At 31.9% G+C, this 15175-nt stretch overlaps 1 protein-coding gene and 1 pseudogene across 10 annotated transcripts in view; one reads left to right on the top strand and one right to left on the bottom strand.

Annotated features, from left to right (window-relative positions):
• Window positions 1–15175, top strand: part of MIPOL1 (mirror-image polydactyly 1) — a 503449-nt gene that overhangs the window by 284221 nt on the left and 204053 nt on the right. The gene's annotated exons all lie outside the window — the stretch shown is intronic.
• LOC143656463 (outer mitochondrial transmembrane helix translocase pseudogene) lies at window positions 2200–3302 on the bottom strand (annotated as a pseudogene).

Below are 15175 nucleotides of genomic sequence, written 5' to 3'. Positions count from 1 at the left end.
TCAAAAAGAGCACAGGTAGCTATACTAACACCCTACAAATTAGACTTCAAATATAAAACAATTAAAAGAGACAAAGAAGGATACTAAGTATTAATAAAAGGGATAATTCATCAAGAAGGCATAACAATCATAAATATTTATGCATGGAGCCAGTGTGCCCCAAAATACTGCCCCAAATGAGGCAAACACTGACAACACTGAAGGGAGAAGTGGAGGCCTCTGCAAATAGTTGGAGAGTTCAGTTCACCACTCTCATCAGTGTATAGACTGTCTAGACAAAGGATCAATAAGTAAACATTTTGAATAATATAAATGAACTAGACTTAACAGGCATTTACAGAACATTACACCACACAGCAGCAGGACACACGTTTTTCTCAAGTGCTAATTGGAGCATTCCCAAGGATAGATCATATATGGGGTCACAATGGAAGTCTCAATAAATTCAAAAATTTGAAGTTACACAAACACTTTCTCAGTTCATAATGGAATTAAGTTGGAAATCAATAATAGGCAGAGGACCAGAAATTTCACAGATATATGGAGGCTAAACAACACAGTCTTAAACAACCACTGGATCAAGGAAGAAATTACAAGAGAAATCAGTAAATATCTAGAGGCAAATGAAAAACAAAAACATAACATATCAAAATTTACATGCAGTGATTTCCTGAGAGGGAAATTTATTTCCCTAAATGCCTATATTAAAGAAGAATAAAGAGAAAAATGAAGGAATTAATGGTTCTCCTGGAAGAACTTGAGAACGAACAGTAAACTAATTCCAAAGCAAGCAGAAGGAAAGAAAGAACAAAGATTAGAGCAGAAATAAATGAAATTGAGAATATGAAAACAATGGGAAAAATCTACAAAAACAGAAGTGGTTTTTTTTGAGAAAATTAATAAAATCAATAAGTTCTTAGCTAGGCTGACAAAAAAACAAAGGAGTGAAGGTGCAAATAAATAAAGTCAGAAATGGGAGAGGGGACATAGCTGCTGACCCACAGAAATAAAGAAGGTAATGAGAGGATACTATGAGTAACTATATATGCTAATAAACTAGACAATGTAGATGAAATGGACAACATCCTAGAAAAGCATAAACAACCAACATTGAGTCAAGAAGAAATAGATGACCTCAACAAACCAGTCACAAGTAAAGAGATTGAATCAGTTGTCAAGAAGCTCCGCAAAATAAAAGTCCAGGAACAGATGGCTTCATATGTGAATTCTACCAAACATTCAAGAAAGAATTAATACCAGTCCTGCTCAAACTCTTTATGTAGAATGATCCACTTATGTTTTACATAAGTGCATATAAATATTTAAAAAAAAAAGAATTGGAAATACACACTTCAAAAATGAGATTACAAGTGATTTTTCTTCTTTTTTTAAAATCTGATTCTCCATCTTTAAAATTCTCTCTAATAAATTTCAATGTCTGTATAATCAGGGGGAAAAAAGGATTGGTAAAGCAGATTCTTCTTTCAATAATTTGCCATTGGAAATAAGAAGATAACCAAGTAAGCTTTGAATGCTGAGCTAAATAATCATGAGGTAGTAGGCTTCGAGGCCATTTGTCTGCAATGGGCCATGTGTAATTTGGAGTTATGAAGCAGTGTTTTGGAAGAAAGAAGAAAAATGAGTTGTTGCATATAGAAAATACATGCTAACTCTGAGCAAGGAAGATGGAGAGAGATTCTACTCTGGTTTGTAACACTGCCTTTTAGATGCAACCTTAGATCTTAGTTTTGGCATATACTATTTTGTACTTCTGGATTCAGTAGTTGGGGTTAAAAAAATTTTGTATTTAAACAAAAATGTTTACAGAATGTCATTATAAAATGTGTGAATATATGCACACACATACTCACATCTAGAAACCAGCACTTAACCACATCACCATTCCTCACTGATGACCCAATGAATCATTTACTACTTTAAGATCAGCTTAGATACTATAAGGCTGCAGCAATATATGACTAAAGAGGTCAAACACAAGTACCCACACTCATGCGGGATTAAATTGTTCCTCCTTATGATTTTTGACAGGTAGTAATACTGTTTATATAACAACTATGTTTCAATAACTTAGAATTCAGAGTATAAAACCAGTGTCATAAGCATTTAACGCCCTTATTGTCTAAAGAGTACTCTTCCATTCTATTTCCGCCAACTAATGAGAAGGCATACTGGACTAGGTTACATTTGAACTGTGCAAATGCTCTTTACTGTTAATGTAGACAAACATGTAGTAAAACACTGAAATGCTACATCCTTTGATTTCTTCATCTTTTCAATTGCCCGATGCAGTTACTGGTGTTTGTTGCACACGTCGAATTTCACCCTCATGGCTTTCTTCTGTTGTAGAATTACCATGTTTTGTGACACAGAAGAGGGCAGCATCTGGACACATCTCTTTTAGGTTACTTCCTGAAAATCCATCAGTTTCCTGGGCAACTTCTAGCAGGTCCACATGCCTATCCACGTTTTCGTTTTTCAAGATTAGTTTCAGGATTGCTTCTCTCTGTTTTAGAGCAGGTTGGTTGATATGGAATCTCATAAGCATTCTTCTCATTATGGCTGAGCCAAGATCCTGAGGTTGATTAGTGGCGCCCATCACTATGACCGGCAGCTGTGTTCTGTATCCAGTCCATACCACAGACTCATGGCTGTAGCTTCATGATCAGAACTCGAATGGTTTCATAGAAAGGAGTCTGTTTCATCTATAAAGATGATGGAAGGGTGTAACTTTATGGCAAGAGAGAAAATAACAGTAGCTAATTTTTGAGTTTCTCCATACCACTTATCAGTCAGTGTTAAAGACTGAAGGTTAATAATCACAGCCTGCTTCTTTGGCTATAGCCTTGGCAATCAATGTTTTCCCACAGCCTGGAAGCCCATAGAGAAGAATACTTTTTGGAGAGTGCAGAAACCTGGAATTTTCAAATAAATGCTTTTTTTTTTTTTGATAGCTAAGATGTCTGTGTCATTCAGATTCGTAATGACATCATCTAAACGTGCTGTATCAATCCAAATAACATGCATTTTAAGAGGTTCTCCTAGATGAGCGAATAATCATTTCATATTCTGAAAGCTTCACATTTTTTTTCACACCGATTTTCTTCATTAGTTTTTCTACCTGTTTCTAAGCTTCTACTTTTTCTTGTTGGATCAATTGCATCTACCATCCATTTTATAGAAAAGTGTGTTACTGCACTAAATATTGTCAGCCAGAAGATTGGATCAACTCCTTCATTCTAACTTAAGGGATGAGAGAAGGCTTCAGCATGTACCATATTGATTGTTAACCCTGGTGCAGAAAGCAGAAGCGGGAACTTTCTTTTTGCCTCACATAGGAAGAAAATCGGAATTTGAGATTTTATCTGATTAAATAATAGAAATGTAAAATTGCATTTCAAGCTCCCTACAGAAACTGTTTTGTACGTTTTGTAAAGTGCCAAAAAATTACTCAAAAGGAGTTTGAACAAAGGCATAAATTTTTAATAGGATTCTGAATTGTAGACACACCTGGCAGATTTCTTATTATGTGAACCCCTTTTTCCAGTCTTTTTAACACCTGGCTTTTGGACCTGATATTTCTTCTTATTGAATGCCATATATTGCCTAATCCCCTACTTCCTTTGCATAGCTAATATCTATTCATTCTTTGTCTTCAGTTTAGCCACAGTACTCTTCTCTGTGGCGAAATTGGAGAGAGATTAAGGTGATAGAATGGAATTTTTAAATAACAAAAATGATCACTGGCCTGAGAGGAAATGGAATGTTAGGAAAATGGTCAATACTCCCAGGCCTTCCTTTCAAACCTTTCTTGCCTCTGCCCATATCAGTATTCTACCTTCAGTCATTACCTCCCTCGCCCTTTTGCCTGCCCTGTTGATTTCTGGTATTACAATAGCCAGGAAGATGTAGACCAGCAGATGTCCATGATACATTGTTAGCAACAATATCCTGATACCTTTAAAAGCAAATCCAGTGCAGACCTGTTTGATTGTTGTTAGGTAGTGGTTAGAGATTAATGGTTCTTAACAGAGCCATGTACCAGATTCATTCCAAGGAATGATTTCAAAATAATTAATCTGGACCGAACTCAGAGCCCACTGAATTGAGTTTCTTAATCTGAATTTGAAGACCCGCTGACATTGATTTTGTATTTGAAAAGTAAAGTAGGGACAAAATATTTTCCCAGTCTTCATTTAGGCCTTTGGATTTTTTCTCTTTCTTAAACCAGTGCATTTTGTTTTCTACCAGTTTTGCTTTTTAATTTTAATTATATTAGTTTAATTTGTATTTAATTTTGATACTAGGCTGTTGCTAGTATTTTGCTACCACTATCAGTTTTATTCTTTTTTAATGTTTTCCTTGGTAGTTTGGGATAAGTTAGATGAGGCTGCATACAAAATGCTGGTTAAATGAAAATTTTCTCCCTCTGTTTAAGCCATTTCCAGTGACTGAATTCTATATACATTTTCCCTAAAGTGCTTTGGAATAAATGACTTTAAATTCTCTTATGAATTGCAGTATGATAATGTTCTGAAAAGATTGGTGCAGTCCAGATGGTTATTTTAAATATTATGAAATGTAGTTTGATGAATTTTTAAAAATTATGTTCTTTCCAAATTAGAAAATATATATATATTTAAAAACAAACTTCAGTCTGCCCCATATAATTTACTTACTATAACAACTAAGTAAAATGTTTCTAATCGGAGAAATGATAGAAGAGAAAGCCCTTGAGTTCTTCAGTAGAGATTATGTAAAATTCTCAATAAATGTAACTACGTTTATCCGTGTAGTCTTCTGTATCAAACAAATCCTTATTCTAGTAGCCTTTTAGACATGAATGTTGAATTTCAGACACAGTTTTTACCAATTTATCTTTCAGGTCTTTAATATGTACATTTATTATTAAAAAAAAAAAAAAGTAAAATTCACAAAGTAACATGACACCAGTATGCCCTCTATACCAAAATAAGTTTATTGTGCTGTTTGGTGTTGGTTACTTTTTCTGTTACATTGATGCATTCAAACAGATATTAAATTTTATCATTAATTCAGTGCCTGGTCTCTCATCAAATCCCCTTAATTACAAATTGACTCCAAGGATTACACTGCATGGATTTTAATTTTAACTGAAACAAAAAGGCAGCTTGAAAAATCACTCTTGCCTAGTAACTCATAGACACATTTTAAAAGCTCCTATAATTTATTGCTTAGTATTTAAAGTTAAATATAAAAGCATAATACTAACATTTTTATTCTTTTATATTTAAATTAAATATATCTTAGAATGTTTTCACAGTCTTGAAAAAATACATTTTATTTGGGGTGAATAGCTGCTTCTAGGAGTTTTTATAACTTGTACAAATATTTTTCTTCAGAAAATGTTAAGTTTGAATTTTGCACAACCACAGTTACATATGAATGATAATTATGCTATCTTGGATTCCTACTTCCCTAATAATTTCAAAGATCATACAATATAGTTTTACATAATCTATGCAAATGTTTCCAGTATAATTCAGTATCCATTTTCCATTATCATATATGATTTAAGACTAGTTAAATCTTCACTTTTGATGCTTGCTATTTTACTTTGAAGTCTAGAATCGCTTGTGTACTTTTTACTCTCAAGATAGATCAATCAGCATTGCTTATACCTTCTTCCTAAAAGTGTTAAATTTTTTAAAATTTGAATTTTATTGCATAAGTGATCCGCTTTAAATCTTGGGATGACTATTCATTTCTACTAGAAATAGAGGATAATGAAATTGTCATAATTACAGTGATCAAAATGTACATTTGTTTACTTTTGCCCTAATACATGATGATTGGCTTTTAACTCTGAGGTTGCTCTTCAAAAATTCATTCATTTATTCTGAATAGTTTCTAGAATCTAAATTTGTGTCAGTCATTTATGCCAGTTGATATCTAGATCTGTAAGTTTTCAGGTAATCACTACATATTTTTAGAAAGAATAAGAAAGAATTACTAAAAAGTCCCAAGTACTCAAAGATAAATCATTTTGTTTTTTATTTAATTCTGTTACTTTAATTACCTTCAGCTTTTGAGAGACTGCCAAAAAAAGTGTTCTTTCCAATTAAGCAAGTGTCGTAAATCGTACATATATGTATTTGTAAATTTGATTTTAAAAGACTTTCCTTTAAAGTTGTTAAATTTTTCAATGCTGAATGATATTTAGTGTATAAATGAGCTCAGCTCATCACAGCAGAGAAAAAAATAAATTGCCTAGAAACTGATTGTTTATGTAATATTAAATGGTAATATAAACCAACAAAAGCAAGGGAATTAACTACTAAGACTGACACACTGCCCTTTTTGTGCTCCTTTGTGCCTGTAGGTGTCGTGTACATTGTAATACCAAAGTACAGTGGACTCAGTAAAGAACTGTCCAACTTAATTCTAAATTTCTTAACTTTATTGATTTATGTCACAACTTTATTATTTTGCTTCTTAATGCTGTATAATACCCTTCACGTGTGAGACAAAGAATGCTTCTTGGGTGGATTTGAACAAAATGGTAAAAATTTTGTTTACATTTCTATTCTTTACAATAGATTCCCTCTGATTAGACAAATATCATCTAGCTCTGATATTAGTTCTTTATATTTTGAAAAAATATAGTGTTATAAAAAATGTTATTCAGTCTTTAAATTATCATTTAAAGATAATTATTTTCTTATCATTTTGAAAGGGAAATATATCTGTTTATTTAAAATTTTCGAGCAATAAGAAACTACTGATGTTTTACTAGAAATAACTAAATACACAAGTATTACTTCGTAAAGTAGTTCTTATGTCAGTTACACAAAAGAGTTATTTGTGGAATCTTAACACTGGCCTAAACCTCCTACATAACTTCTAAGATAAGTAATTTGGATCTGATAAATATTTGACCATTTTCTTGGCAGTACCTGTAACTTGACAGGTTAAATACATTCTACTTTGGTTTTTATATTCATTAGTTAAGTAGTAGCTCATTAATTCTTAAATTCTATCTCTGCTTTTTGGAAGCTGTTTGAAATCGTTATAGGGACTAGATTTTATGTAAGTATTAGAAAGTTGGTTCCACTTAGGAATGTAAATCCATGTTTTGTAGCAGTTTGGAAATTATTTTGCTTTCTGTTTTCTGTTTTTCTCTGTAAAAGATGATTTCTACCTCTATTTAGGTATCCAGTAGGACACTCAGTTTTCCGAAACAGAATTACACGTAAAGCTTTGAATTTTTATAAGTCTAAATCTCTCCTTACATGGTAACCAAAGGTATTTAACATTTTTAGAGAGTCATATTCATTTCTAACTTACGTGCTGATCCTTACATGAACAAAGCATATGCTTTCTGTAAAAATTATACAGTTGAATAAATAAATGATCTAAATGTTTCAAAAAGAAAGATTTTACTTGGGAGAACTCAAGAAAATTGTACAAAATATGGTGGAGGAGGGGCCTAAGGTTGGGGGGTTGGTAATTCGCTAATAAATTCTGCTTTTATTTTATACAATTAATATCTAATTGGCTACATTTAAAAATAGTGAAAAAGTGATCTCTTTGCTGGAGATTTGCAAAACAATACTTTAAGCTCTTATTTATTTTGAGGTGTTGAAAGGTGAAACATTTGACATTTTCTTTTCAGGCAGTGCTTTAAAAAACAGAGGGCGGGAAAGAGGCGTTACCTCATCAGAGTTAAGGGTGTTTGTGGTTGTCCATGGCAGCAGCTTGAGTTTTAAAACACCTGTGTTTGCTTTCCAGCTTTTCAGAATTTGCCTGAAAGTGGCCTAAGTAAGAATGGCATAGGCCTGAATGATGGCTGGGTTTTTTATGATACAGGAAAAGAACTAAACTTTATGTTTTTTTTTTCTGTTTCAAGCACTTAGTTCCCTTTTCTCATTTTATACCTTTCACCCATATATATCTATATATACTTAAATGTGTACATGAGGTAATACATGATTTGTATAATCTGTATATAAAATATAATGAAAGTTTTTATTAGATATCTGTTATTCATTAATCTTTTACTTTTGTTCCCTGATTTTTTCCAAAATCTTGTAATTTTGTTCACCAAAAAAGCTGGTGAAAATTATACAAATGTATTCTTATTTATAATTTAAGGAAGTTTATGAAAAAATGAAAACAAAAATTCATAAACCTTTTGGGGGGTAAATGAAAGAAAAATTCATAAACCTTTTGAAACATGGATTAACATGTATTACATTATTTTATTAATTTATTATCCTTTAGTAGGAATTTCTCAATTCTTTTATATTTGTATTTTTTGCTTTGCAGGGATTATTTTAAAATATTTTTCTAAAGCCACAAATATAATTTTCCCTTTGATAATTTATGTCCTTTAGTGGCTTATCTAACTAAGGGTATAGGTTGTTGAATCAACTTACCTACCATTACTTAGTTTATCATTGTTTCCAGTTGAGACATAATATTGTAATATTACTATTTTGTATACCTCTTACTGTCTATGACATTCTAAATGTCATGAAGTTTATTATTCTCAAAACTTTAATAACACTGAGTTTTCACTTGTTTCATAATTTTTTTGTTGTCAGATCTCTAATTCTTTATTACAGTAGACACAAGCTAAATGTCATATATTCTGTAATGCAGAACATACTTCTACATTCAAATTCTTGATTATAGTAGCAAGACAATTCCATGCATTTACAGTTAATGTCAAGCTTAGTTGACATGTAAAAGGAATAATTCTGTCTTTAGAGAAGAGATTGATGTTCTTTAGTTCTCCATTTATCTGTTTTTTAACATTTGGGGTATTAGATATTTATGAAAACTTTGAATCTTCTCTCTTATGATATACAGAGAAATTTGCATATACTTTAAAGGAGTTTATTTTCCTTGAACCTATGTTAAGAACCTCTATTTTAGGTCTTATTTTCTTTAGAAAATTGCAGATTTTTAGATCATTTTCTTTATAGTAGTTCATATCACATTATGGCTTTGTAGATATCTGAGTCCTAATCCCAATATCTCAGTGAATTTGAAATGCAAATTACAGTTTTCTCATTTTTCAGAGGCAAGTGGCAGTATACCTATTAATAATATTAGAAAATAAATTCAAATAGTATTAGTACATAAAAGCTGCAAAAATGGATATTTTGACTTCAAAAAATTAATTGTTTGCTATAGGCAATCAGCTGGGTAGAGAATGCTCAACTACAGATAGCATTTAAGGAAATTTTAGAATAATAGTAATACTTATCATCTAAAAATAATGAAACCTTGAGGCAAGTAACTAACCACTGAGGTCTGAAAATAGTAAGTAATGTATAAAAACCAATAAAAGGTATTTAAACATAGAAAAACCAGTAAAACTTTAACATGTTATAAAACTCATAACTGAAATACATATTAACAAGGATTTCCAATGATAAAATATTGTATATAGTTTAACGTAGATTGGAAGAAGAACTCTGAGTCAGATGAAGATACTGAGAAAAACAATAATTTTGTTTAAAGTCTTCCAGTTTTCATTATTTTCTGGACTACTGATGAGGAAGTAAAAGGGAGAAAAGATTCTCTTATTGCTGTTAGTACATTTGTTTTCTAGAAACTCTCAAATTGCTTAACTTAGGTCATGAAATCTGATGCAGTATTTCCACTGGGTGTGTCAGTTCTGTCTCTGTAGCAGTTCCTATCAGTTAGTGAGTATATATTTGTAATCTATGTTACAACCAAATTCATGTATATCCACTTTATTGGGTGATATTTATAATTCTTTAAGAAAAGTTTAACATGTATCTGTCGCACGCACATTTTCCGATCTCCCAGTTATAAGCCTGTAGTTCTGTATGCAGTTACAGTAGTTTTCTGAATCTTAAACTTAATCCTTTTGGGGTGATATATTCGTTAAAAAGTTTTAGGTGTTTTAAAATTTATACTTTTGTAAAACTATATGTTTTTCCATTTAGGTCTAAAGGTGACATGAGAACACTTTAAGATCATGAAGACAGTAAAGCGTAAAATAAGACTTGAGTTACAAATTAGGATGACTAGAGCAAAAGGAGAGAAAACCAAAACTATGACTTTTAATTATGAAAATCTTTGATGATTATTTAGAGAAATACAGATTTTCTTGTCCAAAAAAAGAAGTTGTATGAACAGAAGAAAAAAATTAAATCATACCCAGGAAGAACGTTAAGTAAGAATTCTTCAACAATGCATCAGTTAAAAAACATTGTTGGAGTTGCAGAAAAGATTTAAAATAAAACTTAATCAGCATTCTTGAAGAACTTTATCTTTTTTTTAAAAGAAGACTAAGTCATTCATCATCTGTAAGCCTTTTTGTTTCAACTGTTATTGACTGCCTTTCAAAAATGTGTTAATACATTTTCTTGCCATAATAAATTTTGTAAACTGTACATAATTCTATCAGCTAGGATTTGCCAGTTGAAAGGGCCAGAAAGCCACAAATTGCTTGAACAAAAATGAAACCTACTGTTCACATAATTGAAAACACCAGAATAGGGCTAATGTCCAAACACTACTTTACATATGTTTTATTTTTGTTTCAGTAATTTTATTGTGGTATAACTTCCATGCAATTAATGTATCTATTTAATGTATATTGTCCAATACATTTTGATGGGTATGTGTACCTATAAAACCACTGCCATAATCAAGATATAAAATCTTTCTATCCCCCACCAAAAGATTGTACCACCCTCCAACCTGTACCTCTCTCCAGCTCCAATCCCAAGCCATAACCTCTTATCTGCTCTCTGTCCTTATAGATTAGTTTGCATTTTCTAGAAGGTTATACAAATGGAGTCATACAGTAGGTCCTCTTTTGTGTCTGGCTTCTTTTGGCATGATGATTTTAAGATTTATCTATCTTGCATGTATCAGTATTTCATTCCTTAACTTCAGGAGAGTTTTGCTCAAGACACAAGAGGTTTTGTTTTATCTCTGAATTTTGTTTGCTCTGCCCTGTGTATTGGCTTCATTTTCAGGTTATGTGGAGATAGAAGCTATGGCCAACATGCTTTCCAGTTGAAGTCTAGAAGGAAAGAAAAAAGTTATTTCTCAGAAACACAAGCAGAAATCCTGGAATTGTGGATTATTAACTTGGATTAGCCTGCAATGGGTCATGTGCTTATTTAGTTATTTCTTAACTAATTGCTATGATCAAAATAATATAATATACTGACTGTCTTAGAACAGTCAGGCCTTAGAAATTTGAGATATTGTTTTACCAGAAGAACTATGAAAGAAAGAAGGGTGGCAACAAAAAATAAACCAAAACAATGGATATAGTACATTGTATTAATAGGCCTATTTTTTATGATAAAAAAAATACTATTCTGACATGCAGTAAAACTATTTTTTCAATTCTTAAAGAAAAGTAATAATAGTTTTAACTTATACATAATATATATGAATATATTTACATTCATATATTACATTTATATATATATAGTGAGTATAAAGGCATGGTTTACATGAAGTGGATTCATTGTCTTCAAACTGGATTCCTTTATATTCCAGCAATCTGGGTCTTTATTTATTCTCTTTCTTTTCTTATAGCATATATTCTTCATCCTACTGTCTTCTGAGAGGTGCTTTTTGATTCTTGAGACTCTTTTATCCATATTGAAAATCTACCTTTTTTAATGGCTTTAGCTTTTAGATCTAAAAGTTTTTAGCTTTTGGATGTGGTGGAGTAGTTTGTACCTGACCAGCATGTCTGTTGCAAATAACTAAAGCAATCATTTGTTTGAAGGCATTAAGGAGCTGTTGTAGCAGTGAGAACTGAAGAGGTTAAACAGTGGATGTACAGAACCTAAAAGTTAGCTTATTTCTGCAGTCACTTTTACTCTGTAGGTATTTGCTAATTATCTACCAGCAAGAATCTACTAATTCCAACTTTATACTTTTGCTGGGCCACTGCCAACATGCAGAAAATCCAGGAGATTTTTGGTGAAGATGTTTATATCAAGGACACATCCTGTATTGCCTTCTGGACATTAAGGGCTGCACAGATTAGTAGGTGAAAAATGTTTTATTGAAAGTTTCTGTGAATCAGAATAGACTTTACAGTAGTTTTATGAAAACTAGAGGCTATAAAGTGGCATTCTGCCACCACAACTCTACATCAGATTAAAGTGATCATCCTCTCTTCCATCTGCCTAGCAGAGCTAAGGCTGAACCCTCCAGGGAAAATAGTGTCTGAATTTCTACAATTTTTTTGTTTTATGCACAAAGACAAGCATACCATTTGAAATTTACAGCACAGAAAAATATAAGACCAGCTGAGCAAAATCAAGAGAAATGTATACTATATAAACTGATTCAAAGTTAATTCAAATATTGAAGTTAACTGAATAGGACTTTATAATACCTATGATTAAAATATTTGAAAAGGTAGGGGAAAGGAAGGAAAAGATAGATAAAAAGATGAAATTTTTAACCAGAAAACTGAAATCATTATGAAAGAATCGAATGGAAATTCTAGAAATCTGGAACATAATATTTGAAATTACAAATTTGTTAAATGAATTGTAGCAAAAGACAAGATTAGAAAACTAGGTAACAGGTCAATAGTGAAATTTTGAAGGGAAGCACCTGACAAGGAATTGGAAAAAAATAGCCCAAACAGGTGGAATCAGTTAATCTAACACATGTATAATTGGAGTCCCTCAAGGAGAGGAGGAAAACAATGGGGCAGAAGCAGTATTTGAAGAGATACTAGCCAAGATTTTTCCAAAACTGATGGAAGACTCTCAGACCACAAATTCAAATTCAAAGTTCTAAGAATTCCAAGCGGGATAAATTAAACATACACATAAATGCACACACAAAACACAAACATAAGCACAATATAGTAAAACTTATAAACTTCAGAGACAAGGAGAAAATCTTAAAGCAGACTGAGATAAAGAGACATATTTCCTTCATGAAACAAAATGAAACTGACTGCAGAATTCTTGATATAAATAATGGCAGCCAGAAGAGAGTTGAATGACATTGTTAAGGTTCTGAAAAAAAATACCAATGTAGAATTCTATACCCAATTTAAATTTCTTTCTTAATAGAAAATGAAATATAAACTTTTAAAAAACAAATTTGTTAAAAGTTTTTTAAACAAATAGCCAGTGTACATTAAAAGAAACAGTAGAGTGGGCCACAGTGACTCAGCAGGCAGAGTTCTCGCCTGCTGTACTGGAGACCCAGGTTCATTTCCCAGTGCCTGCCCATGCAAAAAAAAAAAGATAGTAAAGGGAGTTCTTTAGACAAATGGAAAATGATTCCAGATATAAGCACAGGCATGCAGGAAGGAAGAGCAACCAGAAGAATGAATGTTTGGGTCAATATTAAAATATTGACTGAATATAGCCTATTCAAAACAATTCTAATAATGTCTTCTGGGGTTTACAATGCATTTAGAATTCAAATGCATGTTAGCAGTAACCCCAAAGGTGAGAGGTGGGTAACGGAATGGTATGTTCTTAGGTTCTGTCATTACTATGGAGGTGCTAAATGTAATAGTTCATATTCAACTGTTATACTTAGGAAAAACAAGTTGGAAGTTCTAGGGTAACCATGAGAAGTATGTTTAAGAATGTACAATTAATAAGTAATAAAGGGAGAAAGTACGATAACAAAATATACTTGAATAATCCAAAAGAAGATAATAAAAAGAAAAAGGAACAGGAAAAGCAGGTCAGAAGGAAACCAAAAATTCCTGTTATAAATATAATCCTAAAATAGGAGTAAATTGCTAAATTAAATGTACTAAATACTCCAATTAAAAGCAAGAACTGTCAGGCTATATAATAAAACAAAATCCAACTATGTACTTCTGACAATAAATACACCATGAATTATAAAGGCATAAAACATTGAAGATCAAAGGATAGAAAAAGATACACCATGCAAATGTTAAAAGAAAGCTGATGTAGTTATAAAAACAACGTAACTTTAAGTCAAATATAGTTACTAGAAATAGAGGATATCTTAGTAATGATAAAAACTAGGAAGTCCTTATTAGACTCTTGGTATATTTTATTTGAATACCTTGAATCATATAGACCAACATTATATGGTAAGTAGTTATTTTATTTTTAGTGTCCAAAACTGGGAATACTGTGGTAAGAGAATGTTAATGGGTGTGTTGAGAAATATTATTCCCCTGTAAATAAGTTTGTATAATTATTAAAAGTAAACGTTTCTTCTTATCTTTGGAATATCTCAAAGATTTGTATCTCTAAAAGAAAGATTTAATATTCAGAAGGGAAACTTCTGTGACCAAGGAGCCCTTTGTTCCCTTAGCACCAGTTATCATCTCCTATTATTAGAGTTTCCTTTAACCCAGTTTGGGAAATGATGGCGTAACAGAGGTTCCATTGTGGTCTGAATTATAGATCCATCACAGAGTTATCACTATTATTGGGGTAGGAGGAAGACCACCAAGTACATGCAGTTCCCCAATCTCTCCACTGTTAAACCTAATATAAGCTACAATAAATTTACTTTAATATATAAAAATAATATAAAACAACCACACCATTGAGCCAAATGACTGTAGATTCCTTTTCAATCTCTGTTTTGTCCTCAGTGTTCTTCAACAATTCTTTCACCACTATCTCTACAAAAGCCATTTCTAACTTTTATTGTACTCTTGGAACCCTTACCCTACTACTTTTCCTCTCTCTCTCTCTCTAAACCTGCCTCTTATTTCAGAGAGAAAATAGGATCTAGTAAGTATGAATTCTCAACCTTTCATCTTCATTTCTTTTATTTCAGTCTCAGAGGACATGGCATCTTTATTCCTCTTCAGAACTATTCCATTTTTTTGGCATGACAGTGATTTCCAAATGCTACTCTGGATCAGTTGTGTATAAAAATCACCTTTAGAAAATACCTACAAAAAAACAGGGGCCTAGATTGTAAGCTTTAGAGCAGAGCAGACACATTAAGTCTGGAGTGGTGATTATTATTTCTGGATTTTGAGACGCTGTTTTATATGTATAACATGATATTTAGAGATAAGAACGAAGCCAAACAGGTTGGGGTTAAAGTAATTCAGAACATAGGGATAGGGAAGACAGTGTCTGTATTTTAGAACTACACACATGCTCTATGAGGCCAAAGGAAGAAAAATTTA

Source organism: Tamandua tetradactyla, chromosome 14 (genome assembly GCF_023851605.1).
Source record: "Tamandua tetradactyla isolate mTamTet1 chromosome 14, mTamTet1.pri, whole genome shotgun sequence".
Lineage (NCBI taxonomy): Eukaryota > Metazoa > Chordata > Mammalia > Pilosa > Myrmecophagidae > Tamandua > Tamandua tetradactyla.
This window is presented reverse-complemented; position numbering and strand designations above follow the sequence as displayed.